Raw genomic sequence first — 26,098 nt, forward strand, 5'->3', positions numbered from 1 at the left:
GAAGGTTCTGTCCTGGGCACTGTACCGTCTGCTCCTGGTGGCGAGGGGTTTGCAATCCGGGGTGAAGTTCGCAAACAAGGAAGGTGGATCGACCTTAAGGGTCGCGAGGCCGCATCCTGTGAGGGGGTGTAGGGGTCTGCCACATTTTAAGGTTAAGCTCTGGAGGTGGCACTGGAAGTCCAGGCCGAGTAACAGGGCAGGGCAGAGGTGGGGAGGACGTAGAGCCAGAAGTTTCTACACTCTACGCCTTGGACGGTGAGAGTCGCGATGCAGTACCCCCAGATTTCTATGGAATGGGATCCGGAGGCCAGGGAGATTTTCTGGGTAACGGGGTGTACCGCGAGGGAGCACGCCTTACCGTCGGGGGTGGATGAAGCTCTCTGTTCTCCCGGAGTCAAAAAGGTGTGCCCTTGTGCCCATCGATTTTCACCGGTGTCGTTGCGGTCGCGTGGTTGCGGGGCTGGTCCAGGGTGATCCAGGCGATTTGCGGCAGATGCTGGGAGGCCCCGGGCTGGTCAGCGGTGGTGGAGGTAGCAGCAGGCGATGAATGGCCAGGCGAGCTTCCAGACGAGCAGGGGTCCTGAGGCACCGTCCAAAATGGCGACGAAGATGGTGGAGACCACGGGGCACACATGGCGGGCGGCATTAAAGATGGCGGCGCCCACGGGCCGCACGTGGCCTGCGGGGAAGAAGATGGAGGCGCCCACAGGCTGCACGTGGCTTGCGAGGAGGAAAATGGCGGCGCCCCTGGGTCGCACGTGGGGGGTGTAGGAACGTTGGACCTAGAAACAGCGGCGATCGACCGGACCTAGCACACAGAAACAAAGTGTCCCTTCTTTCCGCATCCATTGCAGGTTGCGCACCGCACCGGGCAGCGCTGCCGGGGGGTGTTTCTTCTGCCCGCAAAAATAGCATTTGGGCCCCCTGGGGTTAGCTGGCTGCCGCGCGGCGCAGGCTTGCGGTGAGCTGTAGTCGGTAGCTGGTGGGGCCCACGATGCCCATGAAGGTGCCGTGCAGTCGGGGGCGTTAGACTGGACGTTATGGGAGGCCACTGTTAACGGGTTTGCGAGCTGCCTGGTTCCTGCAAGATCAAGCGTACCCCCCTCCAATAGGCGCTGGCGGACATACGTAGATCTCATGCCCATAACAAAGGTGTCTCGGATTAAAGTTCTGTGTGCTGGACTGCCGAAACTGCCTGGCAGTCACAGTTCCTCCCCAGGATGTGCAGTGCTCGCCAGAAATCGTCTAGGGACTTACCGGGGAGTTGCTGTCTCGTGGACAGAGGGTGCCTGGCGTATAGTTGATTAACTGGCTCCCTTCAGGAGCTCCATTGCTTCGGAGTAAGTGGGCGCATCCCGGATGAGAGGAAAAATGTCAGGGCTCACCCGTGAATAAAAGACTTTGAGCTTCTGCGCGTCCGTGGGTTCTTTAGCGGATGTTCGGAGGTAGCTTTTGAAGCCAGCTAGCCAGTGGTCAAAAGCGGACGTAGCGTTGGCTGCTTGAGGGCTCAGCTGCAGGCGATCAGGCTTGATGCGAAGATCTATCGTTTTAAAAATCGTTGCTCAATAAATTGATGCACTATCAATTACCACAAAGTCGAGAGTAGTGGAATAATCGAGGCTTTATTGAGCAAAGATGCTGTGCCTCCTGTAGCTGCTATCAGAATGGCTGCAGCACCAGCAAGCACACACATTTATACGCCGCCTACTGGGCGGAGCCAGCAGGCAGGGATTTACCCATGTACCTCCACTCTACGGCCTTTCCGTAATACATATAATACAGCTAGTGGTGACTACCACAATTACAAAAATAATTAGCTCGAACATGTCCTTTCTGGGGGTGGGCAGGGTGCTGTCCTTAACCTATTTTGTCTGAATGTAACTCCAGCCGCACATCAATGTGTCTAACTCATAACTGTCCTCTGTCATGGCCCAGCAACAGTTGGTTGTATCCAGGGCACCTCAGGATGGGTGATCAATGTCGACCTTGCCAGCAACACCCACCTCCTGCAAAGACAATGAGACAAGATCAAGAATCACGCAGTTTATAGCTACATTTTGCCAAGATATCACCATGTTAGCATTGGATGTGTGCATCATCTTCAAACTCATGTACTCCCAGCTGCAAATGTATCAAAAACAAGGAGGGTAATGCTCCAATTATGAAATTTATGAACTTGTAATCTTTTGGGACTGTGTCTTTAAATTTAGAGTAAAATGAAGAGGACCATGTGACCTGTTTGGCGATCTGCCTGGCAACAGGTGTGGGTGATCTGGCTATTAAAAGTATAAAAGAAACATAGAAAATAGGAGCAGGAGTAGGCCATTTGGTCCTTCGAGCATGCTGCTCCATTCAACATGATCATGGCTGATCCTCTATCACAGCACCATAGAATCCCTACAGTGGCAGAAGAAGGCCATTCGGCTCGTCGAGTCTGTACTGACCCTTCGAAAGAACATAGAACATAGAACATAGAACGATACAGCGCAGTACAGGCCCTTCGGCCCACGATGTTGCACCGACATGGGAAGTCAAAAAACAAAAGCCATCAAACCTACACTATGCCATTATCATCCATATGTTTATCCAATAAACTTTTAAATGGCCTCAATGTTGGCGAGTTCACTACTGTAGCAGGTAGGGCATTCCACGGCCTCACCACTCTTTGCGTAAAGAACCTACCTCTGACCTCTGTCCTATATCTATTACCCCTCAGTTTAAGGCTATGTCCCCTCGTGCTAGCCATTTCCATCCGCGGGAGAAAGCTCTCACTGTCCACCCTATCTAACCCCCTGATCATTTTGTATGCCTCTATTAAGTCTCCTCTTAACCTTCTTCTCTCTAACGAAAACAACCTCAAGTCCATCAGCCTTTCCTCATAAGATTTTCCCTCCATACCAGGCAACATCCTGGTAAATCTCCTCTGCACCCACTCCAAAGCTTCCACGTCCTTCCTATAATGCGGTGACCAGAACTGTACGCAATACTCCAAATGCGGCCGTACCAGAGTTTTGTACAGCTGCAACATGACCTCATGACTCCGGAACTCAATCCCTCTCCTAATAAAGGCCAACACTCCATAGGCCTTCTTCACAACCCTATCAACCTGGGTGGCAACTTTCAGGGATCTATGTACATGGACACCTAGATCCCTCTGCTCATCCACACTTCCAAGAACTTTACCATTAGCCAAATATTCTGCATTCCTGTTATTCCTTCCAAAGTGAATCACCTCACACTTCTCTACATTAAACTCCATTTGCCACCTCTCAGCCCAGCTCTGCAGCTTATCTATGTCCCTCTGTAACCTGCTACATCCTTCCGCACTGTCGACAACACCACCGACTTTAGTGTCGTCTGCAAATTTACTCACCCACCCTTCTACGCCCTCCTCTAGGTCATTGATAAAAATGAGAAACAGCAACGGCCCCAGAACAGATCCTTGTGGTACGCCACTTGTAACTGAACTCCATTCTGAACATTTCCCATCAACCACCACCCTCTGTCTTCTTTCAGCTAGCCAATTTCTGATCCACATCTCTAAATCACCCACAATCCCCAGCCTCCGTATTTTCTGCAATAGCCTACCGTGGGGAACCTTATCAAACGCTTTACTGAAATCCATATACACCACATCAACTGCTCTACCCTCATCTACCTGTTCAGTCACCTTCTCAAAGAACTCGATAAGGTTTGCGAGGCATGACCTACCCTTCACAAAGCCATGCTGACTATCCCTAATCATATTATTCCTATCTAGATGATTATAAATCTTGTCTCTTATAATCCCCTCCAAGACTTTACCCACAACAGACGTGAGGCTCACCGGTCTATAGTTGCCGGGGTTGTCTCTACCCCCCTTCTTGAACAAAGGGACCACATTTGCTATCCTCCAGTCCTCTGGCACTATTCCTGTAGCCAATGATGACATAAAAATCAAAGCCAAAGGCCCAGCAATCTCTTCCCTGGCTTCCCAGAGAATCCTAGGATAAATCCCATCAGGCCCCGGGGTCTTATCTATTTTCAGCCTGTCCAGAATTGCCAACACCTCTTCCCTACGTACCTCAATGCCATCTATTCTAATAGCCTGGGTCTGAGCATTCTCCTCCACAACATTCTCTTTTTCCTGAGTGAATACTGACGAAAAATATTCATTTAGTATCTCGCCTATCTCTTCAGACTCCACACACAACTTCCCATCGCACCTCAGCCCAATTCTCCCACCCAATCCCCGTAACCCCATCCAACTTTTGGACACTGAGGGTCAATTTAGCGTGGCCAATCAACCTAAACTGCACATCTTTAGATTGTGGGAGGAAACTGGAGCACCCGGAGGAAACCCCACACAGACACGGGGAAAACTTACAAAATCCACACAGTCACCCGAGGCCGGAATCAAAGCTAGGTCCCTGGAGCTGTGAGGAAGTAGCTAACCACTGTGGCACCATGCTCCAGCACTCTCCCCTTAACACCTATACCATCTAGAAATCTGTCTATTATAAAATATATTTAATGATTTGGCCTCCACAGCCTTCTGTGGTAGAGAATTCCACAGCTTCACCATCCTCTGAGTGAAGAAATTTCCCTTCATCTCAGTCCTAAATGGCCTACCCTGTATCCTGAAACCGTGCCCCCTTGTTCTCAAACCCCAGCCAAAGGAAACAACATCCCTGCATCCAGCCTGTCCGGCCCTGTCAGAATTTTATAGTTTCAATTAGATCCCCAAGGCCCAGGTTGTTTTACTGGGGAGAAGGTGTAAGGTGCTCACTCCTGGACACAATAGCAGCAGCATCTGTGTTTATAGAGGTCAGATTACTTGTCTCTAAGGTCCCAGGAAGGTGTTAAAACATTGGTTTTTTAACAGTAATGCTTTAAGCCAGGCATTGTCAAACTTGGGAGCGCGACCCGCGGGTGGGTCGCGGGCGGGTGTCGGGAGGGTCGCGGAGCCGTCTGTCGCGGCGCTCCCGATCACGCAAATCCGCGCGCAACAGCCGGCTGTTAATAATGCCGGCTGCAAGCGGCCATCAAAATGGCCGCGAATAAGTTTTTAAAATGCAGCCGCATTGCGCATGCATGCTACACCATGGGCGCACATGCACAAAACTATGCGCATGCGCGCCGATGATCGGGCATGCATGCGCAGCGCGGCCGCTTTTTTTTAAACGGTCGCAGCTTTTTGTTTTACAAGTTCGGGGGGGTTTATTCATTTATTTTATTCATTTTATTTTTATTTTTTTCATTTATTTAATCATCTTTTTTTTTACAAGTTCGGGGGGGTTTTATTTGATAAAACTTTACAGGAAAAAAATGCAGAACTTTGGACAGATGGGAGACTCCATACTTTCCGACACCAGAAGGCTTCACCTTCATCCAACGGGTTCCATTGGAGGAGCGTGTACGAGGGCCAAAGGGACCCAAAACTATTTCCTCCATTTTTGTCAGCAGCAAACAAGGTAAGAGAAAATGGTGGGTCGCTCAGGTCGGCCGGGTTGGGTCCCGGAGGTTGCCCGGTTGGTAAAAATGGGTCCCCGGAAAAAAAGTTTGAAGAACACTGCTTTAAACTGTCCCTCTACTTCCAATAGATAGATTTACGGTGAGGGGCAGGAGATTTAGGGGAGATTTTAGGGAAATCTTTTTCACCCAGAGTGTGATGGGTATCTGGAACTTACTGCCTGAAAGGGTGGTAGAGGCGGGAATCTTCCAAACATTTAAGAAACATTTAGATGAGCACTTGAAACGCCAAAGCATACAAGGCTACTGTAGTAAATGCAATAGCTGGCGCCCAGGAGTTAGCTAACTAACAACAATAGATTTAAGAAATCCAAACTATGTACAGAGTACTATAAGCAATGTCTTCATTCTCAGCGCTAGGATCACCACTAGCTGCAAAAGCCATGCTCAGCACCGAGATCCCTGTGCTTGTTCCCCATTGGGTTGATTGGGTCACATGACCCTTCTATGCACATCTCCACCCCTTAAAGGTGTTAGCTGCTACAGCTATGCTGGAAAACTGGATTAGAATAGATTGGTGCATGATGGCCAGCACAGGAACAATGGGCTTGAGGGTCTCTTTCTATGCTGTAAAGCTCTATCATAGAGTCATAGAGGTCCACAGTACAGAAAAGGCCTTTTGGCCCATATCATTTGCGCAGGTCAAAATCAGCCACCTAACTATTCTAATCCCATTTTCCAGTACTTGGCCCATAGCCTTGTATGCCTTGGCATTGCAAGTGTATATTTAAATACTTTTTAAGTATTTTAAATATGTGCTTGCATTCGAATTGAATAGATAAATGTCATTGAAACAAAGCTGGAAGATTTGCATAGTTTGGGCTGGACAGAGAGTGGCCAGGAAAAACTCTCACCGTGAAAGACAGTTCTGAGTCAAAGGCTGCCAAGTGGGAAAGGGATGAATTGTAAGCACCCCCTAAAAATTACTTTGAACAAGGTCTGTGAAAACTGAATGACTATTTAAGGGGCAGTGTAAGGCAGTGTTCTTCAAAGTCGGGGGCGCGACCCGTGGGTGGGTCGCGGACGGGTGTCGGGAGGGTCGCGGAGCCGTTGTCCGCGGCACTCCCGATTACGCAAATACCCGTGCAGCAGCCGGCTTTTCATAACGCTGGCTGCAAGCGGCCGCGAACATGTTAAGAAAAAATTCGGCCGCATTGATGATCTGCATGCGCAGTACGGCCGCTATTTTTTTTAAACGGTTGCAGCTTTTTGTTTTACAAGTTCTGTAGTGGTTTTTATTCATTTATTCATTTATTTCATTCATTTAATTTTTATTTTTTTCATTTATTTTATTCATTTTATTTTTTTTTACAAGCTCCGGAGGGTTTTATTCATTTTTTTTTATTTTTTTTTACAAGTTCGGGGGTGGGGGGGTTTATTTCATAAAATTTAACAGGAAAAAAATTCAGAACTTTGGACAGATGGAGACTCCATACTTTCCGACACCGGAAGGCTTCACCTTCATCCAACAGGTTCCATTGGAGGAGCGTGTACGAGGGCCAAAGGGACCCAAAGCCATTTCCTCCATTTTTGTCAGCAGCAAACAAGGTAAGAGAAAATGGTGGGTCGCGCAAGTCGGCCGGCGTGGGTCGCGAAGGTCGGCCGGTGTGGGTCGCGAAGGTCAGCCGGCGTAGGTCGCGAAGGTCGGGTTGGGTCCCGAAGGTTGGCCAGTTGGTAAAAATGGGTCCCCAGAAAAAAAGTTTGAAGAACACTGGTGTAAGGTATGCCCACGAAGTGGGTTTTTCGGTCATGTTAAAAGTAACGAGGCACAGTTTTTTATAACATTTAAATTATAAATGTCCTAGTCCACCCAGTCCATCACACGAACCTGCCTCCCATCCATTGACCAATTTTGGGCCCCACACCTCAGGAAGGACAAACTGGCACTGGAGCGGGTCCAGCGGAGATTCACACGGATGATCCCAGGAATGGTAGGCCTAACATACGATGAACGTCTGAGGATCCTGGGATTATATTCATTGGAGTTTAGGAGGTTGAGGGGAGATCTAATAGAAACTTATAAGATAATGAATGGCTTAGATAGGGTGGACGTAGGGAAGTTGTTTCATCTAGCAGGGGAGACGAGGACCCGGGGGCACAGCCTTAGAATAAAAGGGAGTCACTTTAGAACAGAGATGAGGAGAAATTTCTTCAGCCAGAGAGTGGTGGGTCTGTGGAATTCCTTGCCACAGAGGGCGGTGGAGGCCAGGGCATTGAGTGTCTTTAAGACAGAAGTTGATAAATTCTTGATTTCTCGAGGAATTAAGGGCTATGGAGAGAGAGCGGGTAAATGGAGTTGAAATCAGCCATGATTGAATGGCGGAGTGGACTCGATGGGCCGAATGGCCTTACTTCCGCTCCTATGTCTTATGGTCTTATGGTCTTATGGACTCCATTTACACCTCCCGCTGCCTGGGGAAAGCAGGCAGCATAATCAAAGACCCCTCCCACCCGGCTTACTCACTCTTCCAACTTCTTCCATCGGGCAGGAGATACAAAAGTCTGAGAACACGCACGGACAGACTCAAAAACAGCTTCTTCCCCACTGTCACCAGACTCCTAAATGACCCTCTTATGGACTGACCTCATTAACACTGCACCCTGTATGCTTCATCCGATGCCAGTGCTTATGTAGTTACATTGTATATCTTGTGTTGCCCTCTTCTGTATTTTCTTTTATTCCGTTTTCTTCCCATGTGCTTAATGATCTGTTGAGCTGCTCACAGAAAAATACTTTTCACTGTACCTCGGTACACGTGACAATAAACAAATCCAATGCAATCCAATATGTTGCCGACAAAAATAGAGTTTAATCAACGGTACTTTTAGTCTGTTTGTTACAGTAAAGGTCTTGAAACATGAATTCTGTTGTCAGCATTTCAGCTATCAACCGGAAGTTTGACTTTTACACCACAAGTCATGAAAATGGTCAAGCCCAAGTACCCCGTGTAAAACTGGTTTACAATTACAATGAATAATGTGTGATGAACTTGCTGATGTCAGCGAGGAAAGCAGTTGAGACTCTAAAACAGATCGGCGGTGTTTTGGGGATCGAGGAGTGAAGAAAGTTTTAACAGGTTGGGGCTGTACCCATTGTAGTTTAAAATAATCAGGAGGGGAGGAGTGGGGGGAGGAGTCACCGGCTTTTGGCTGCCTCTTCGAATCTTCAGGGCTTCTCCCAGGCCCGCTCTGTTTCAAGTCTGCTCCTTGCAACTCTCTCTTTAACTCTGAGACTATTGCGATGTTCTATTCTTTCAACTTGACTTCTGGGACCTCTCTCTGATCCCTGTGTTTATTCCTGCCCATGACCTTCTTCTGCAACATCTCCCTGTCCCCCTCCCTGCTCCTTGGGACACCTTCCTTTACTAATGACACTCAGGTTCCTGGTCACCTGACTTGCTGGTTCCCATCTGTGATGATATGCCTGCAGACAATATTGTATATAGATGGTGGTGCTACCTCCAACCAGCAGGTGGCGGTACAGATCTATCATGCGGTTTTGAGACATCGGTCATGTGACATCGGACTCTCATCAGAAGGTTGTAAGGCGTACACGTGGACAGTCGCACATAAGGCTTGTTCCAGGAAACTCTAATGTAACTCTATGATAACTTGGTCTGTGTAAGATTCTGATTGTTACTTAACCACGTGGACATCAATAAATCATTGTTCTGAAGATGATAAAATAGACAAACCGCGCATTTGCGGCCAGTTCCTGTCAGCAGGGAACCCGGGTTCATGACCCAAGCACAGTAAAGACTCCAACTGCGCACCTGCGGACACTTCCCGGCGGCATGTACTAGAAAACCCGAATCCCGCTGGGAAGTGGAGTTTCCAACCTCCAAGATAAGTGTTTGAGATGCATTTCAAATGCCACAGGGGTTGGATTTGGGGCCTCAGCTATTTACAATCTTACATCAATGATTTGGGTGAAGGGGCCGATTGGCTGGTTGCTAAGTTTGCCGATGGGGCCAAGGTAGGTGGGAAAGTAAGTTGCCATGAGGAGGTAGAGGGTCTACAAAGGTCTACAGGCGGGTTAACTGAGTGGGCAGAAATTTGGCAGATTGAGTAGAATGTGGGAAAATGTGAACCTGTCCACTTAATGATCGCAAACCTTAGTGGTACAGAGGGATCTGGATGTCCCTGTACATGAATCACCTGAGGTTAGTGTACAGGTACAGCAAATGATTAGGAAGGCAAATGGAAAACTGACATCTATGGCAAGGAGAGTTGAATATAAAAATGGGGAAGTTTAACTGAAGCTGCACAGGGCCTGGGTGAGACCACATCGGGAACACTTGTACAGTATGATCACTTATTCGAAGAATTATATAATTACGTTAGAAGCACTTCAGAGACGGTTCACTTGAATCATTCCTGGGATGAAGGGCTTATTTTCCAAAGAAAGTTTGAACAGGTTGGGGCTGTACCCATTGGAGTTCAAAATAATGAGAGGCGACTTTACTGTTCCTGAGGAGATTTTCCAGGGTGGATACTGGGGCGGGCGGGGGGGGGGGGGGGGGGGGAGATTCCCTCTTGTGGGGAGATCAGAACTAGGGGGGCACAGTTTTAGAATAGTAGCTTCCTTTTAAGAGGGAGATGAGAAGGAATGTTTTCACTTTGAAGGTCGTTAGTAAGTGGTAATGCACAGCCAACCAGGATGGCGCAGGCAGAGATAATAAAAGATTTCAAAAGGAAATCGGATGGGTATTTGAGGGAGATAAACGTACAGGGCGGCAGAGATAGAACGGGGGAATGCGAATGGAATTGGACTATCCTGTCGAGAGCCGGCATGATGTGAGGCCTGAAGGGCCTCTCTCTGTGCTGTGTTGTCTCTAATTCCATGTAATACATAGACCCATATTAGCACCTTTCAGGGCCTCAGGTCATTCCAAAGACTTACTGCCAACAAAGAATTTTTGAAGCGCATCCACGATTGCAATGTGTATTTACAGCAACTGATTCACATGCAGCAAATGCTTCATCCAGTCCAGACAGTGAGTGTCAGCGCATTGCTCAACAATGAAAGGATCGCGGCCAAGCTGGACCGTCCTGGATTGAGGTCAGGAGTGAGGGACGAGGCTTATTTTGTCTCGGCGGAGCGCAGAGGTGGGTGCACCACAATGATAACTTAGTGCAGCACAGAAAAAGGGCATTTGGTCCATAGAGCCTGAGGTGCTATCCCTCGACTGAGGTCAGGTAACTGAAGGCTGCGAATGGGTCCAGAGAATGCAAGTTTGTACAGCCTTTATCCACATGCCACCCGTGAGGGGAGCCCCGATAAACCTTCTCACACTCCTGCAGCATTGAACAGGAATGTGAGTCAAGCTCTTCCTGAAATAGTTTGTGGTGTTCAGGGGGTCACATGAAGGTGAACACCAGTGTTACTGGACAGCCTGAAAAAGCCACTCCTCTGCCCTCACGCTCAGTGCTGGTGTGACTCAGTCAGTATTAGGTCTATCCGAAGTAGGGGCCTGGACAACATTGCTCCTCGAACCAGAACTATCAAATAAAAAATTAGCTAGCAGTTTATATTACTGGCTGCTTGTGGAGTGTTGCGATGCACAAGTTAGTTGCCACGTGTGCTTACATAACAATAGAATAGAACAGAAAGAATAGTACAGGAGAATCAATTGCATTGATATGGGCAGCACGGTAGCACAGTGGTTAGCACTGTTGCTTCACAGCTCCGGGGTCCCAGGTTCGATTCCCGGCTTGGGTCACTGTCTGCGCGGAGTCTGCACGTTCACCCCTTGCCTGCGTGGGTTTCCTCCGGGTGCTCCGGTTTCCTCCCTCAGTTCAAAGATGTGCAGGTTAGGTGGATTGGCCATGCTAAATTGCCCTGAGTGTCCAAAAAGGTTAGGTGGGGTTACTGGGTTAAGGAAATAGGGTGGAGTTGTGGTGCTCTTTCCAAGGGCCCGTGTAGGCTTGGTGGGCTGAATGGCCTACTTATGCACTGTAGTTTCTATGGTGTAACACCTTTGATGACCTGAGGACATTCAAAAATAAATTTGTTGTGTTGTCACTGTTGTAATGTCGGAAACCTGGCAGCCAATTCGCACACAACAAGGTCCCATAAATGTAATCATTGGATTAATCATTTGCTGACGTTAGTTGCAAGATATTGATCAGGATACCAAGGAGAATTTCCCTACTCTTGTTTGAAAGTACAGCCTGGGAGTTCTTAACTATATGATGGAGCAAACAGGACCTTGGTTTAATGTCTCATCTTAAAGAGGGTACGTCCAACACTCAACAGTGTCATAGAATTTACAGTACAGAAGGAGGCCATTCGGCCCATCGAATCCTCTCTTGGAAAGAGCATCCTACTTACGCCCACACCTCCAACTGATCCCCTTAACCTAGTAACTAACCTTTTGGACACTAAGAGGCAATTTAGCATGGCCAATCCACCTAACCGGCTCATCTTTGGACTGTGGGAGGAAACCGGAGCACCCGTAGGAGACCCACGCAGACACGGGGAGAATGTGCAAACTGTACACAGGCAGTCACCCGAGGCCGGAATTGAAACTGGGTCCCTGGAGCTGTGCGGCAGCAGTGCTGACCCCTGTGCCACCCAATAAAAATACCGTATATCCTGGTGATTAAGTTTTACATCCTGGAGACACCAGGCCAATCCTGGTGGGGTGGCGACCCCATGTTAGCAGGATCACATTGAGCTAGTTTAACCAGGTCAACAACTGCTTTGGTGGTCTTTTGTCACTGTGGGTAGCTGACCTACCTCTGAACAAGAAACTGGGTAAAGAAGGGTCACACAGACTCAAAACGTTAACCTGTTTCTCTCTCAACAGATACTGCCAGACCTGCTGCGTTTTTCCAGCATGTTCTTTTTCAACTCATGAAAGGTGTAAGGTCTGAACATATTTCTTTTCTTTTCAGAGAATGGGTCCCTGTGTATATACATGCATCACTTCCAGCAAGCATACATGAGCCATGTTATGAATGTGAATGATTGTCTAATTGGTTATAAATGTAACCATTATTACTCTCAGAATTATTCAGCAAGTGCTACCCAATCGATGAATCGCATCTAACAGCAAAGGTTTTGTCCTCACCTTCTATTCCATGCATACTCAATGGATGGCGGGACATTAGGGAGCTCAGAGGAACAGAGGGATCTTGGGGTGCTTGTTCACAGATCCCTGAAGGCGGCAGGACAGGTGAATGGGGCAGTTAAGGCATACGAGACACTTGCCTTATCAGTTGTGGCATAGATAATAAGAGAAGGAAGGTTATGTTTGAGCTGTACGAAACTTCGGTTACGCCACAACTGGAGTACGATGTGCAGTTCTGGTCACCGCACTATAGGATGTTATTGCATGGGAGACGGTGCAGAAGAGATTCACCAGGATGTTGCATGGGAAGGAACATTTTAGCTATGAAGAGAGACTGGATAGGATCAGGTTCTTTTGTTTCGAGCAGAGAAGGCTGAGAGGGGAGTTGATTGAGGTGTATAAGATTATGAGGGGCAAGGACAGGGTGGATAGAAAGCAGACGTTCCCCTTAGTTGAAGGGTCAATAATGAGGGGCATAATTATAAGGTGAGGGGCAGGAGGTTTCGAGGGGATTTGAGGAAATGAAATTTCAACCAGTGGGTGGTGGGAATCTGGGATGCACTGCCTGGGAGGGCAGTTGAGGAAGGAAAGCTCACAAACTTTAAAAAGTACATGGATGAGCATTTGAAATGTCATAACATCCAAGGCTATGGTCCAAGTGCTAGAAAATGGGATTTGTGTAGATTTAGTGATGTTTTGTCGGTGCAGACTCGATGGGCCAAAGAGCCTTGGTTTAATGTCGCATCTGAAAGAGGGCACTTCCAACATACAACAGTGTCCTGTTGTGACTCGATGACAGTGCAGCACTCTCTTAGTTCTGCACTGCAGTCTCAGCCTTGACTTGGTGCTCTGGAATTGAATTTGAATCTATGATGTTCTGACTCAGAGGCAAAACCCTGCTGCCAACTGAACCATGTATGATTCAGTTATCTTTCTAAGTTACCTTTTACTGTAACTTACAATCGTCAGAGCTGGATGAATATATGCATGTCCTCTTTTTATTTGTGGGGGCGGGGAGAACAGGACACGTTGTATCATGAGTTTCTCTGAATGTCATCACAAGCTAACAATGTAGGAAGTGTCATAATATACACATCAGTATATGATGGTGCAGAGGCACACACTGACTGACACACTGCAAGACCAATCAACACACACAACACAGCAGCCAATCACCAGTTAGGGCACGGTCACTATAAAGACAGAGGGCACTAGTTTTCCCGCTCATTCAGGATGCAGCCTCTGAGACAGACAGAGCCCGCAGTCAGTAGCACAAACATCCACCATGTGCTAGCAGTATAGGCTGGTCAGGTTAGGCAGAGGTCTTCAGTCAATCTAACATAGTGTCGACCCACAGTGCAAGTATGTTTAACAGCTCTTAGTTAAATAAAATAGAGTTGTACTATTCCAAGTGTTGGTAGCCTGTCTATGTTACCGCTGAGGTAAACGCAGTCTCCACAGATCCAGAGTACCCAACACATCAGGAAGGAGGTCATTCCGACTACAATAAATCTCAATGGTTATAAATACGTCACTGCAAAGAGTTCAGCTCACAACCGAGGCTGACACATCAGTGTAGTACAGACGGGAGTGCTGCACTGTCAGAGGAGCCTTATTTTGGATGAGATATTGAACCCAGTCCTTGGGCAAACAGAAGAGGGTGGGTCAGTGGCTCAGTGCCATAGTCATTAGGTTCAATTTCAGCCTTGGGTGACTGTGTGGAGTTTGCACATACTCCCCGTGTCTGCGTGGGTTTCCTCCTGGTGCACTGGTTTTCTCCCACAGTCCAAATATGTGCAGGTTAGGTGGATTGGTCAGGCTAAATTGCTACTTAGAGTCCAAAGGTTAGGTGGGAATAGGGTAGGGGAGTGGGCCTGTATGGGCTGCTCTTTCGGAGGGTTGGAGCGCACCTGATGGGTCGAATGTCCTTCTTCTGCACTGTAGGGATTCTATGATTTTGTTTAGTGCAGAAGGAGGCCATTCGGCCCATCGAATCTGCACCGGCCCTTGCTTCGATAGAGCACCCTACCTTGACCCAATCCCCTGCCCTATCCCTGTAACCCCACATAACCTTTGGACACTAAGGGGTAATTTAGCATGGTCAATTCACCTAACAATCACATTTTTGGATTCTAAGAGATCCCATAGCATTATTTTGAAGAAAGGTCTGGCCAATATTTTTCCCTCAACCATCATCATACTGTTTGAGGGAAGTTGCTGCACGCATATTGGATGTCATTTGTCCGACATTACAAGAGTGCCTACGCTTCAAAAGTATTTAATTGGTTATAAGGTGATCTGTGAGATCCCAAGGTCAAATGCAAGCGTTTCTTTATCTGGTACCAGTCATAGTCTGAAGCCCTTCAGCTACTGCACTGTGAGGCTAAATTTAAATGTGGCATCCATTCCTTCTAAATATTTACAAAACAATCGAACAAATAAGGTGAATAAATACCTCTGGGAACTGTGTTCCTCCAACAATATGTAGCACTTGCAAACGTTTTGGTTATAAAAGGATGTTTGAGTGTAAACAACAACTGAAAGGGCATTTCTGAGAAGTAGCATTCTTTCCAACGCAATGTTATGGATAGCACTGAGCACTATTCGAGGCAACGCTAGCCAGCTTCTTTCATGTACATGTAATGTCAGCACATACCCCTGGCATTCGCAATGATATCACAAGCATATCGTCAATTACCTGGTTCACATCAGCAATTACACAGGGATTACACCATCTGCATAGCAATAATTACACCAGTCTGCACACCAGCAATTATAACGGGCCAGATTATTCTGTCTGCAAGGGTGGGGTAAGTGGCGATGGATATTATTTAGATATAATTGGTACAGCAAATTTAGGAGAGGGAGAGATGCGCAGTTAAATGCTAATATTCATAAAATGATTGTCTGAGTGGTTCTGCTTCACCATTAGCTTCGCAAAATTGTATCTAGCTGTTGCATTATTGACGTGCAATGAAGTTGCTCCATTTTCCCATAGGTACCTGTTAAATCTGTTGGGGATATTTAGGTCCAGTAAGTTCAAATTCATGTGCCCTTTCAATGGCATCTTAAGTGTTAATGACTGCTAATCAACTTCCACTTAAAATTAATAATAAGTGCGCACCATTTGGATTGTGAATGTAATCGCAAATTTGCAAGGTGTCAAATTTTGAACTATTTTCTTTCTTCTTATGTTTCTTTTCTGTCTTTTTTCTCTCTCCCTTAATCCAATCTATTTCTTCATCCTCTTTATTTGCCTGTGAAATGAAATAAAATGAAAATGAAATGCAAATCGCTTATTGTCACAAGTAGGGTTCAAATGAAGTTACTGTGAAAAGCCCCTAGTCGCCACATTCCGGCGCCTGTTTGGGGAGGCGGCACGGGAATTGAACCGTGCTGCTGGCCTGCCTTGGTCTGCTTTCAAAGCCGGCGATTTAGCCCTGTGCTGATCCGATATTGAATTCGCCCACTTTATTTCATCCCCCCACTCTAGGCACTTTCACTGGTTATTTCCCAATAGAACATAGAACATAGAACAATACAGCGCAGTACAGGCCCTTCGGCCCACGATGTTGCACCGAAACAAAAGCCATCTAACCTACACTATGCCATTATCATCCATATGTTTATCCAATAAACTTTTAAATGCCCTCAATGTTGGCGAGTTCACTACTGTAGCAGGTAGGACATTCCACGGCCTCACTACTCTTTGCGTAAAGTACCTACCTCTGACCTCTGTCCTATATCTATTACCCCTCAGTTTAAAGTTATGTCCCCTCGTGCCAGCCATTTCCATCCGCGGGAGAAGGCTCTCACTGTCCACCCTATCCAACCCCCTGATCATTTTGTATGCCTCTATTAAGTCTCCTCTTAACCTTCTTCTCTCCAACGAAAACAACCTCAAGTCCATCAGCCTTTCCTCATAAGATTTTCCCTCCATAGCAGGCAACATCCTGGTAAATCTCCTCTGCACCCGCTCCAAAGCCTCCACGTCCTTCCTATAATGCGGTGACCAGAACTGTACGCAATACTCCAAATGCGGCCGTACCAGACTTCTGTACAGCTGCAACATGACCTCCCGACTCCGGAACTCAATCCCTCTACCAATAAAGGCCAACACTCCAGAGGCCTTCTTCACAACCCTATCAACCTGGGTGGCAACTTTCAGGGATCTATGTACATGGACACCTAGATCCCTCTGCTCATCCACACTTTCAAGAACTTTACCATTAGCCAAATATTCTGCATTCCTGTTATTCCTTCCAAAGTGAATCACCTCACACTTCTCTACATTAAACTCCATTTGCCACCTCTCAGCCCAGCTCTGCAGCTTATCTATATCCCTCTGTAACCTGCTACATCCTTCCACACTATCGACAACACCACCGACTTTAGTATCGTCTGCAAATTTACTCACCCACCCTTCTGCGCCTTCCTCTAGGTCATTGATAAAAACGACAAACAGCAACGGCTCCAGAACAGATCCTTGTGGTACTCCACTTGTGACTATACTCCATTCTGAACATTTCCCATCAACCACCACCCTCTGTCTTCTTTCAGCTAGCCAATTTCTGATCCACATCTCTAAATCACCCACAATCCCCAGCCTCCGTATTTTCTGCAATAGCCTACCGTGGGGAACCTTATCAAACGCTTTGCTGAAATCCATATACACCACATCAACTGCTCTACCCTCATCTACCTGTTCAGTCACCTTCTCAAAGAACTCAATAAGGTTTGTGAGGCATGACCTACCCTTCACAAAGCCATGCTGACTATCCCTGATCATATTATTCCTATCTAGATGATTATAAATCTTGTCTCTTATAATCCCCTCCAAGACTTTACCCACTACAGACGTGAGGCTCACCGGTCTATAGTTGCCGGGGTTGTCTCTGCTCCCTTTTTTGAACAAAGGGACCACATTTGCTGTCCTCCAGTCCTCTGGCACTATTCCTGTAGCCAATGATGACATAAAAATCAAAGCCAAAGGTCCAGCAATCTCTTCCCTGGCCTCCCAGAGAATCCTAGGATAAATCCCATCAGGTCCCGGGGACTTATCTATTTTCAGCCTGTCCAGAATTGCCAACACCTCTTCCCTACGTACCTCAATGCCATCTATTCTATTAGCCTGGGGCTCAGCATTCTCCTCCACAACATTATCTTTTTCCTGAGTGAATACTGACGAAAAATATTAATTTAGTATCTCGCCTATCTCTTCAGACTCCACACACAATTTCCCATCCCTGTCCTTGACTGGTCCTACTCTTTCCCTAGTCATTCGCTTATTCCTGACATACCTATAGAAAGCTTTTGGGTTTTCCTTGATCCTTCCTGCCAAATACTTCTCATGTCCCCTCCTTGCTCATCTTAGCTCTCTCTTTAGATCCTTCCTCGCTACCTTGTAACTATCCATCGCCCCAACTGAAACTTCACACCTCATCTTCACATAGGCCTCCTTCTTCCTCTTAACAAGAGATTCCACTTCCTTGGTAAACCACGGTTCCCTCGCTCGACGCCTTCCTCCCTGCCTGACCGGTACATACTTATCAAGAACACGCAGTAGCTGATCCTTGAACAAGCCCCACTTATCCAGTGTGCCCAACACTTGCAGCCTACTTCTCCACCTTATCCCCCCCAAGTCACGTCTAATGGCATCATAATTGCCCTTCCCCCAGCTATAACTCTTGCCCTGCGGTGTATACTTATCCCTTTCCATCATTAACGTAAACGTCACCGAATTGTGGTCACTGTCCCCAAAGTGCTCTCCTACCTCCAAATCCAACACCTGGCCTGGTTCATTACCCAAAACCAAATCCAACGTGGCCTCGCCTCTTGTTGGCCTGTCAACATATTGTTTCAGGAAACCCTCCTGCACACACTGTACAAAAAACGACCCATCTATTGTACTCGAACTATATCTTTTCCAGTCAATATTTGGAATGTTAAAGTCTCCCATAATAACTACCCTGTTACTTTCGCTCTTATCCAGAATCATCTTCGCCATCCTTTCCTCTACATCCCTAGAACTATTAGGAGGCCTATAAAAAACTCCCAACAGGGTGACCTCTCCTTTCCTGTTTCTAACTTCAGCCCATACTACCTCGGAAGAAGAGTCCCCATCTAGCATCCTCTCCGCCACCGTAATACTGCTCTTGACTAGCAGCGCCACACCTCCCCCTCTTTTGCCTCCTTCTCTGAGCTTACTAAAACACCTAAACCCCGGAACCTGCAACATCCATTCCTGTCCCTGCTCTATCCATGTCTCCGAAATGGCCACAACATCGAAGTCCCAGGTACCAACCCATGCTGCCAGTTCCCCTACCTTGTTTTGTATACTCCTGGCATTGAAGTAGACACACTTCAAACCACCTACCTGAACACTGGCCCCCTCCTGCAACGTCAAATCTGTGCTCCTGACCTCTATACTCTCATTCTCCCTTACCCTAAAACTACAATCCAGGTTCCCATGCCCCTGCTGCATTAGTTTAAACTTCGAACCTTAATGGTTAAGGGGGTTTGTTGTTCAATTGCCCTGTTCACACTGGGTCCCAGAGGCTCTGTCACTGTCCCTGTCCCAGAATCAACTTGCAGTTCCAGCAACCGAGTGGGCAAAATTAATTTGAGCTGAAGGATGCAGGGACAGATTTAACTAACAGCAAACATAGGTGTTGTTTATATCTAAGTGTTTCATAGATTATCATAGAATTTACAGTGCAGAAGGAGGCCATTCGGCCCATCGGGTCTGCACCGGCTCTTGGAAAGAGCACCCTACCCAAGGTCAACACCTCCACCCTATCCCCATAACCCAACCCAACACTAAGGGCAATTTTGGACACTAAGGGCAATTTATCATGGCCAATCCACCTAACCTGCACATCTTTGGACTGTGGGAGGAAACCGGAGCACCCGGAGGAAACCCACGCACACACGGGGAGGATGTGCAGACTCCGCACAGACAGTGACCCAAGGTGGAATCGAACCTGGGACCCTGGAGCTGTGAAGCAATTGTGCTAACCACTATGCTACCGTGCTGCCCATTAGTGTCGGTGCACAGCTCATTTAGTCTTAGTCACTAAGACGACGTGGAATGAAGCTTGCGGCCCTTGAATTCACCTTTTCCAATGCCTCAGTATCATCCAATGTGTAAGGAAGTCAAAACTGAATACAATATCTAACCGAGGCCTGACCAATGGTTTTTACAAAGTTTGCTTTCTTTTTATCCAGGACTCTGACTGATATTTTAATGGCCAGTCAGTTAAAAATGTGAAGAAAGATTTTGATCCCCAAAAAAGCCCGAACTGTGAAAGATTTAATAAAAATAAAGCTTTTGTTTCAAATGAGCAATTGCCAGCTTATCGCAACTTAGTTCTCATTTTCTCAGCAGCTATAGATGTGCAGAGGGATTTCTCATATTGCTGCCCATCAGATTCTGGCCATTGACCTGAGCAGATGTTCAGAATGCAGAATAATTGCTCTACCGCTGAGGATCCTGAACATATGTAGGAAGCTAATGGTTGCCAGGAAGCTGGTTGTAAAAGTGGGGACTTTTAATTATAACTAATCCCAGATTTTTAACTGTGTGTGAACTTTACCTGGAGGAGCATATTCACTCAGGTTTTCTCACGGATTTCACGATAAGGACCGACGTTGCTCAAAAGGTTCACGCACCACAGAGCCACTAGCAATCCCATTGCACAGCACCTCAGCAAGCCAATTATCTAATACACAGATGTGTGGAATGGCCATTCTGACCTCTGGAGTGCACATCTTGTGCTATGTGGGGACATCAGGAGGCTTTGTCAGTTGCTGCAGTTCGAGCTCCAGGTTTCAGAGCATGAGCAGCAGGTGGTGCCACTGTGGTGCAGCTGTGAAGTTGGGATCTTTGTGAGTAGCATGTTTATGGAGGTGGGCACACCAAAGTTTAAGCATATGCAATGAGAGAGGGAATGGGTGACCACCAGGCAGTCAAGAAGAAACAGGCAGATAGTGCCGGAGTCCCCTGTCACTTGCCAACTTGTATTCAGTTCATCATTGTTTATCATAGAATTTACAGTGCAGGATGCCATTCGGCCCATCGAGTCTGCATCGGCCCCTCGAAAGAGCACCCTATTTAAGCCCTTGCCTCCACCCTATCCCCTTAACCCATTAACCCCACCCAATCTTTTGAACGCTTTTGGGACAATTTTCCACAGCTAATCCACCTAAACTGCATATCTGTGCGAGGAAACTCCACACAAACACAGTCACCTGTCATGAGAATGTTGCTTTAAGAAATGGTTAGCTGCTCATGTTACTGCAGTGATGTCAGAGTGTGGGTGGAGCTGAGCTCTGGTTCTGCTTTTTAGTTTCACTTTGAGAAAAGCTTGGGCGTGTCTCTGTCTTTTTGGTTTTGTTTTTCAGTGTGTTGCAGCTGAAGTCAGCCAAAGCAGCTGTATTGTTGAGCTCTCTGCCATGAAGGACTATCTCTCAATCATTTGGTGAATTCAGAATTATTAATGTTTTCAATATTGAATGTAAACCCTGATGTGCTTCTGTTTAAAGGTTTGTTAAGTGTTCTGGGTGAAAAGGACAGCATACAGATTACTTAGTGTTGTATTCTTTGGGGGGTGTATTTGATTTACTGGTTGCTAAGATGTTCACTGTTTGTTTTAGAAAGGTTAACTTGAGTTCATGGAATAAACATTGTTTTGTTTTTAAAAATACTGGTCCATTTCTGCTGTCCCATTACTGTAGAGTGAGCCGTGTGCTCCCCATACCACAATCTATTAAAAGTTGCGGGTCAGGTGAACTCCATGATGCACTTTGGGATTCTCTAAATCCTGACCCATAACAATTGGGGGCTCGAGGGGGATAAAAGTCTATCTATTGGATTGGCTTAGTGAATTAAAGACAGTGAGGGATGAGCATGTTCTGGTTGCTTTTCAGGTGTGGTATTTTAGTTTAAGTAGGGAGTGTGTTGTGGACAATGGCTCTTTCAGAGGCTCAGAAGTTTTTGGCGGTGGAGATGCTCACACGCAGTACCTTACGGACAGAGACTAAAAGCAGACTGTTAGATTTGGCAAAAACATTGCAGTTAACATTACCTGACAAATGCAAAAAGATGAGATAATTATGGCGGTGGCTAAGCATTTAAAGTTGCCTGAGAGACAGTTTGACTCATTGGAAATGGCAAAAATTCAGTTGCAAATTAAACAAATGGAACATGAGAAAGAATTAAAGCAGCTTGAATACGAAAGAGAGGAAAAACAAAAAGAAAGAGAGAGCGAGATAGAGAAGACAAAGAAAAGGTGAGAGAAGAAAAGAGGAAAGAAAGAATAGCCCTAGCAGAACAAAAAGAAAAAGAAAGGGAGATACAGATCAGGGAAAAAGAAAAAGAGAGAGAGTTTGAACTTCAGAAAATGGCCATGAAACATGACAGTCAGTTAAAATTGGCAGACATAAAGGGAAACGTACAGTTGGATGATAGTGATGAGGATAGTGAGAAAGAGCGTCATAGTTGAAGGCGTGGTGGGGACCTATTTAAATATGTCCAGGAATTGCCAAGGTTTGACGAGAAGGAGGTAGAAGCCTTTTTAATTTCATTTGTGAAGGTAGTGAAACAAATGAAATGGCCACAGGACATGTGGGTATTACTGATTCAAACAAAGCTGGTAGGTAGGGCTAGTGAAGTGTTTGCATCACTACCGGAGGAGGTATCTGGGACGTATGAGGAGGTTAAAAAGTCCATCTTAGGTGCATATGAACTAGTGCCTGAAGCTTACAGACAAAAGTTTAGAAATTTAAGGAAAGAATTTGGTCAAACATACATGGAGTTTGAAAGGTTCAAACAGAGTAATTTTGATAGGTGGATAAGGGCTTTGAAAATAGACCAAACGTATGAAGCTCTCAGAGAAATTATACTTTTGGAGGAGTTTAAAAATTCAATTCCTGATGTAGTGAGAACTCATGAGGAAGAGCAGAGGGTTAAAACTGCGAGATTAGCAGCAGAAATGGCAGATGATTATGAATTAGTTCATAAATCAAAGCTTGGTTTCCGACATCAGTTTCAGCATGTGAGGGATAGAAACTGGGGACTTGAGAAATACTCAAGTGGTAAAGGTGAAGGTGATCTGATGGGAGATAATAAGGAGAGGGTACCTCAGCTTAAAAAAGAAATCCAGGAGGGTGGAAAAGAAATGGAAAGTTTCAAATGTTTTCACTGTAATAAACTAGGCCACGTAATACGAGTGCTGAATTTGGTGCTTTTTGAGTGCGATAGTGAGAGTTTGGTGACCAAGGGAGTGCTGAATTTGGTGCATTTGAGTGCTATAGTAAGAGTTTGGTGACCGAGGGAGTTAGGTGAGGAGGGAGTAAGGTGCTCCTTTCATTTTGTTTCCGACATTTCCGCAAAGAGTGAGAAGAGAGCCAGGAGTTTACAGGAAGTGTAGCTGACTGGGAGCAGAGTCGGAGGGCGGAGATCTAGTTAGTCCACACAGCAGCTATATTCTGTCAGGTAAGAGGGGATGGAGGCTAGGCCAGTTACATGCTCCTCCTGTAGGATGTGGGTGGTGAGGGATACCACCGGTGTCCCCACTGACTATACCTGCGGGAAGTGCACCCAACTTCAGCTCCTCAAAGACCGTGTTAGGGAACTGGAGCTGAAGCTGGATGAACTTCGGATCATCCGGGAGGCAGAGAGGGTGAGTGAGAAGAGTTACAGGGAGGTAACCACACCCAAGGTACAGGACAAGAATAGCTGGGTTACAGTCAGGGGGAAAAAAAACAAACAGGCAGACAGTGCACGGATCCCTCGTGGCCGTTCCCCTTCAAAACAAGTATATCGTTTTGGATGCTGTTGGGGGGGATGACCTACCGGGGGAAGGCCCTAGCGGCCAGGTCTCTGGCACTGAGTCTGGCTCTGGGGCTCAGAAGGGAAGGGGGGAGAATAGAAAAGCAATAGTTGTAGGAGATTCAATGGTTAGGGGAATAGATAGGAGATTCTGTGGTCGCGAGCGAGACTCCCGGAAGGTATCTTGCCTCCCGGGTGCCAGGGCCAGGGATGTCTCGGATCGTGTCTTCAGGATCCTTAAGGGGGAGGGGGAGCAGCCAGAAGTCGTGGTGCACATTGGTACCAACGACATAGGTAGGAAAAGGGGTGTGGAGGTAATAAACAAGTTTAGGGAGTTAGGCTGGAAGTTGAAAGTCAGGACAGACAGAGTTGTCATCTCTGGTTTGTTGCCGGTGCCACGTGATAGCGAGGCTAGGAATAGGGAGAGAGTGCAGTTGAACACGTGGCTGCAGGAATGGTGTAGGAGGGAGGGCTTCAGGTATTTGGATAATTGGAGCGCATTCTGGGGAAGGTGGGACCTGTACAAGCAGGACGGGTTGCATCTGAACCAGAGGGGCACCAATATCCTGGGAGGGAGGTTTGCTAGTACTCTTCGGGAGGGTTTAAACTAATTTGGCAGGGGAATGGGAACCGGATTTGTAGTCCAGCAACTAAGGTAGCCGATATTCAGGACGCCAAAGCATGTAATGAGGCAGTGGGGAAGGGAACACTGACAAAGGAGAGTATTTGCAGGCACGGAGATGGGTTGAAGTGTGTATACTTCAACGCAAGAAGCATCAGGAATAAGGTGGGTGAACTTAAGGCATGGATCGGTACTTGGGACTACGATGTGGTGGCCATCACGGAAACTTGGATAGAAGAGGGGCAGAAATGGTTGTTGGAGGTCCCTGGTTATAGATGTTTCAATAAGATTAGGGAGGGTGGTAAAAGAGGTGGGGGGGTGGCATTATTAATTAGAGATAGTATAACAGCTGCAGAAAGGCAGTTCGAGGAGTATCACCCTATTGAGGTAGTATGGGTTGAAGTCAGAAATAGGAAAGGAGCAGTCACCTTGTTAGGAGTTTTCTATAGGCCCCCCAATAGTAGCAGAGATGTGGAGGAACAGATTGGGAAACAGATTTTGGGAAGGTGCAGAAGTCATAGGGTAGTAGTCATGGGCGACTTTAACTTCCCAAATATTGAGTGGAAACTCTTTAGATCAAATAGTTTGGATGGGGTGGTGTTTGTGCAGTGTGTCCAGGAAGCTTTTCTAACACAGTATGTAGATTGTCCGACCAGAGGAGGGGCAATATTGGATTTAGTACTGGGTAATGAGCCAGGGCAAGTGATAGATTTGTTAGTGGGGGAGCATTTTGGAGATAGTGACCGCAATTCTGTGACTTTCACTTTAGTAATGGAGAGGGATAGGTACGTGCAACAGGGCAAGGTTTACAATTGGGGGAAGGGTAAATACGATGTTGTCAGACAAGAATTGAAGTGCATAAGTTGGGAACATAGGCTGGCAGGGAAGGACACAAGTGAAATGTGGAACTTGTTCAAGGAACAGGTGCTACGTGTCCATGATATGTATGTCCCTGTCAGGCAGGGAAGAGATGGTCGAGTGAGGGAACCATGGTTGACAAGAGAGGTTGAATGTCTTGTTAAGAGAAAAAAGGTGACTTATGTAAGGCTGAAGAAACAAGGTTCAGACAGGGCATTGGAGGGATACAAGATAGCCAGGAGGGAACTGAAGAAAGGGATTAGGAGAGCTAAGAGAGGGCATGAACAATCTTTGGCGGGTAGGATCAAGGAAAACCCCAAGGCCTTTTACACATATGTGAGAAATATGAGAATGACTAGAGCGAGGGTAGGTCCGATCAAGGTTAGTAGCGGGAGATTGTGTATTGAGTCTGAAGAGATAGGAGAGGTCTTGAATGAGTACTTTTCTTCTGTATTTACAAATGAGAGGGGCGATATTGTTGGAGAGGACAGTGTGAAACAGATTGGTAAGCCTGAGGAAATACTTGTTAGGAAGGAAGATGTGTTGGGCATTTTGAAAAACTTGAGGATAGACAAGTCCCCCGGGCCTGACGGGATATATCCAAGGATTCTATGGGAAGCAAGAGATGAAATTGCAGAGCCGTTGGCAATTATCTTTTCGTCCTCACTGTCAACAGGGGTGGTACCAGGGGATTGGAGAGTGGCGAATGTCGTGCCCCTGTTCAAAAAAGGAACTAGGGATAACCCTGGGAATTACAGGCCAGTTAGTCTTACTTCGGTGGTAGGCAAAGTAATGGAAAGGGTACTGAAGGATAGGATTTCTGAGCATCTGGAAAGACACTGCTTGATTCGGGATAGTCAGCACGGATTTGTGAGGGGTAGGTCTTGCCTTACAAATCTTATTGAATTCTTTGAGGAGGTGACCAAGCATGTGGATGAAGGTAAAGCAGTGGATGTAGTGTACATGGATTTTAGTAAGGCATTTGATAAAGTTCCCCATGGTAGGCTTCTGCACAAAGTAAGGAGGCATGGGATAGTGGGAAATTTGGCCAGTTGGATAACGAACTGGCTAACCGATAGAAGTCAGAGAGTGGTGGTGGATGGCAAATATTCAGCCTGGATCCCCGTTACCAGTGGTGTACCGCAGGGATCAGTTCTGGGTCCTCTGCTGTTTGTGATTTTCATTAATGACTTGGATGAG

General features: G+C 46.7%; 1 long non-coding RNA gene across 1 annotated transcript in view; it reads right to left on the bottom strand.

Annotated features, from left to right (window-relative positions):
• Positions 1-1,603: 1,603 nt before the first annotated feature.
• The window catches only part of LOC140425705 (uncharacterized), a 75,398-nt gene continuing 50,903 nt past the window's right edge, over positions 1,604-26,098 (bottom strand). The window contains exons 2-3 of the long non-coding RNA XR_011947934.1: positions 15,712-15,844; positions 1,604-2,006 (exon numbers count right to left, since the gene is read on the bottom strand). This is a non-coding gene — a long non-coding RNA (uncharacterized lncRNA). The remainder of the gene's footprint in view (positions 2,007-15,711; positions 15,845-26,098) is intronic.

This window comes from Scyliorhinus torazame, chromosome 6 (genome assembly GCF_047496885.1).
Source record: "Scyliorhinus torazame isolate Kashiwa2021f chromosome 6, sScyTor2.1, whole genome shotgun sequence".
Classification (NCBI taxonomy): Eukaryota; Metazoa; Chordata; class Chondrichthyes; order Carcharhiniformes; family Scyliorhinidae; genus Scyliorhinus; species Scyliorhinus torazame.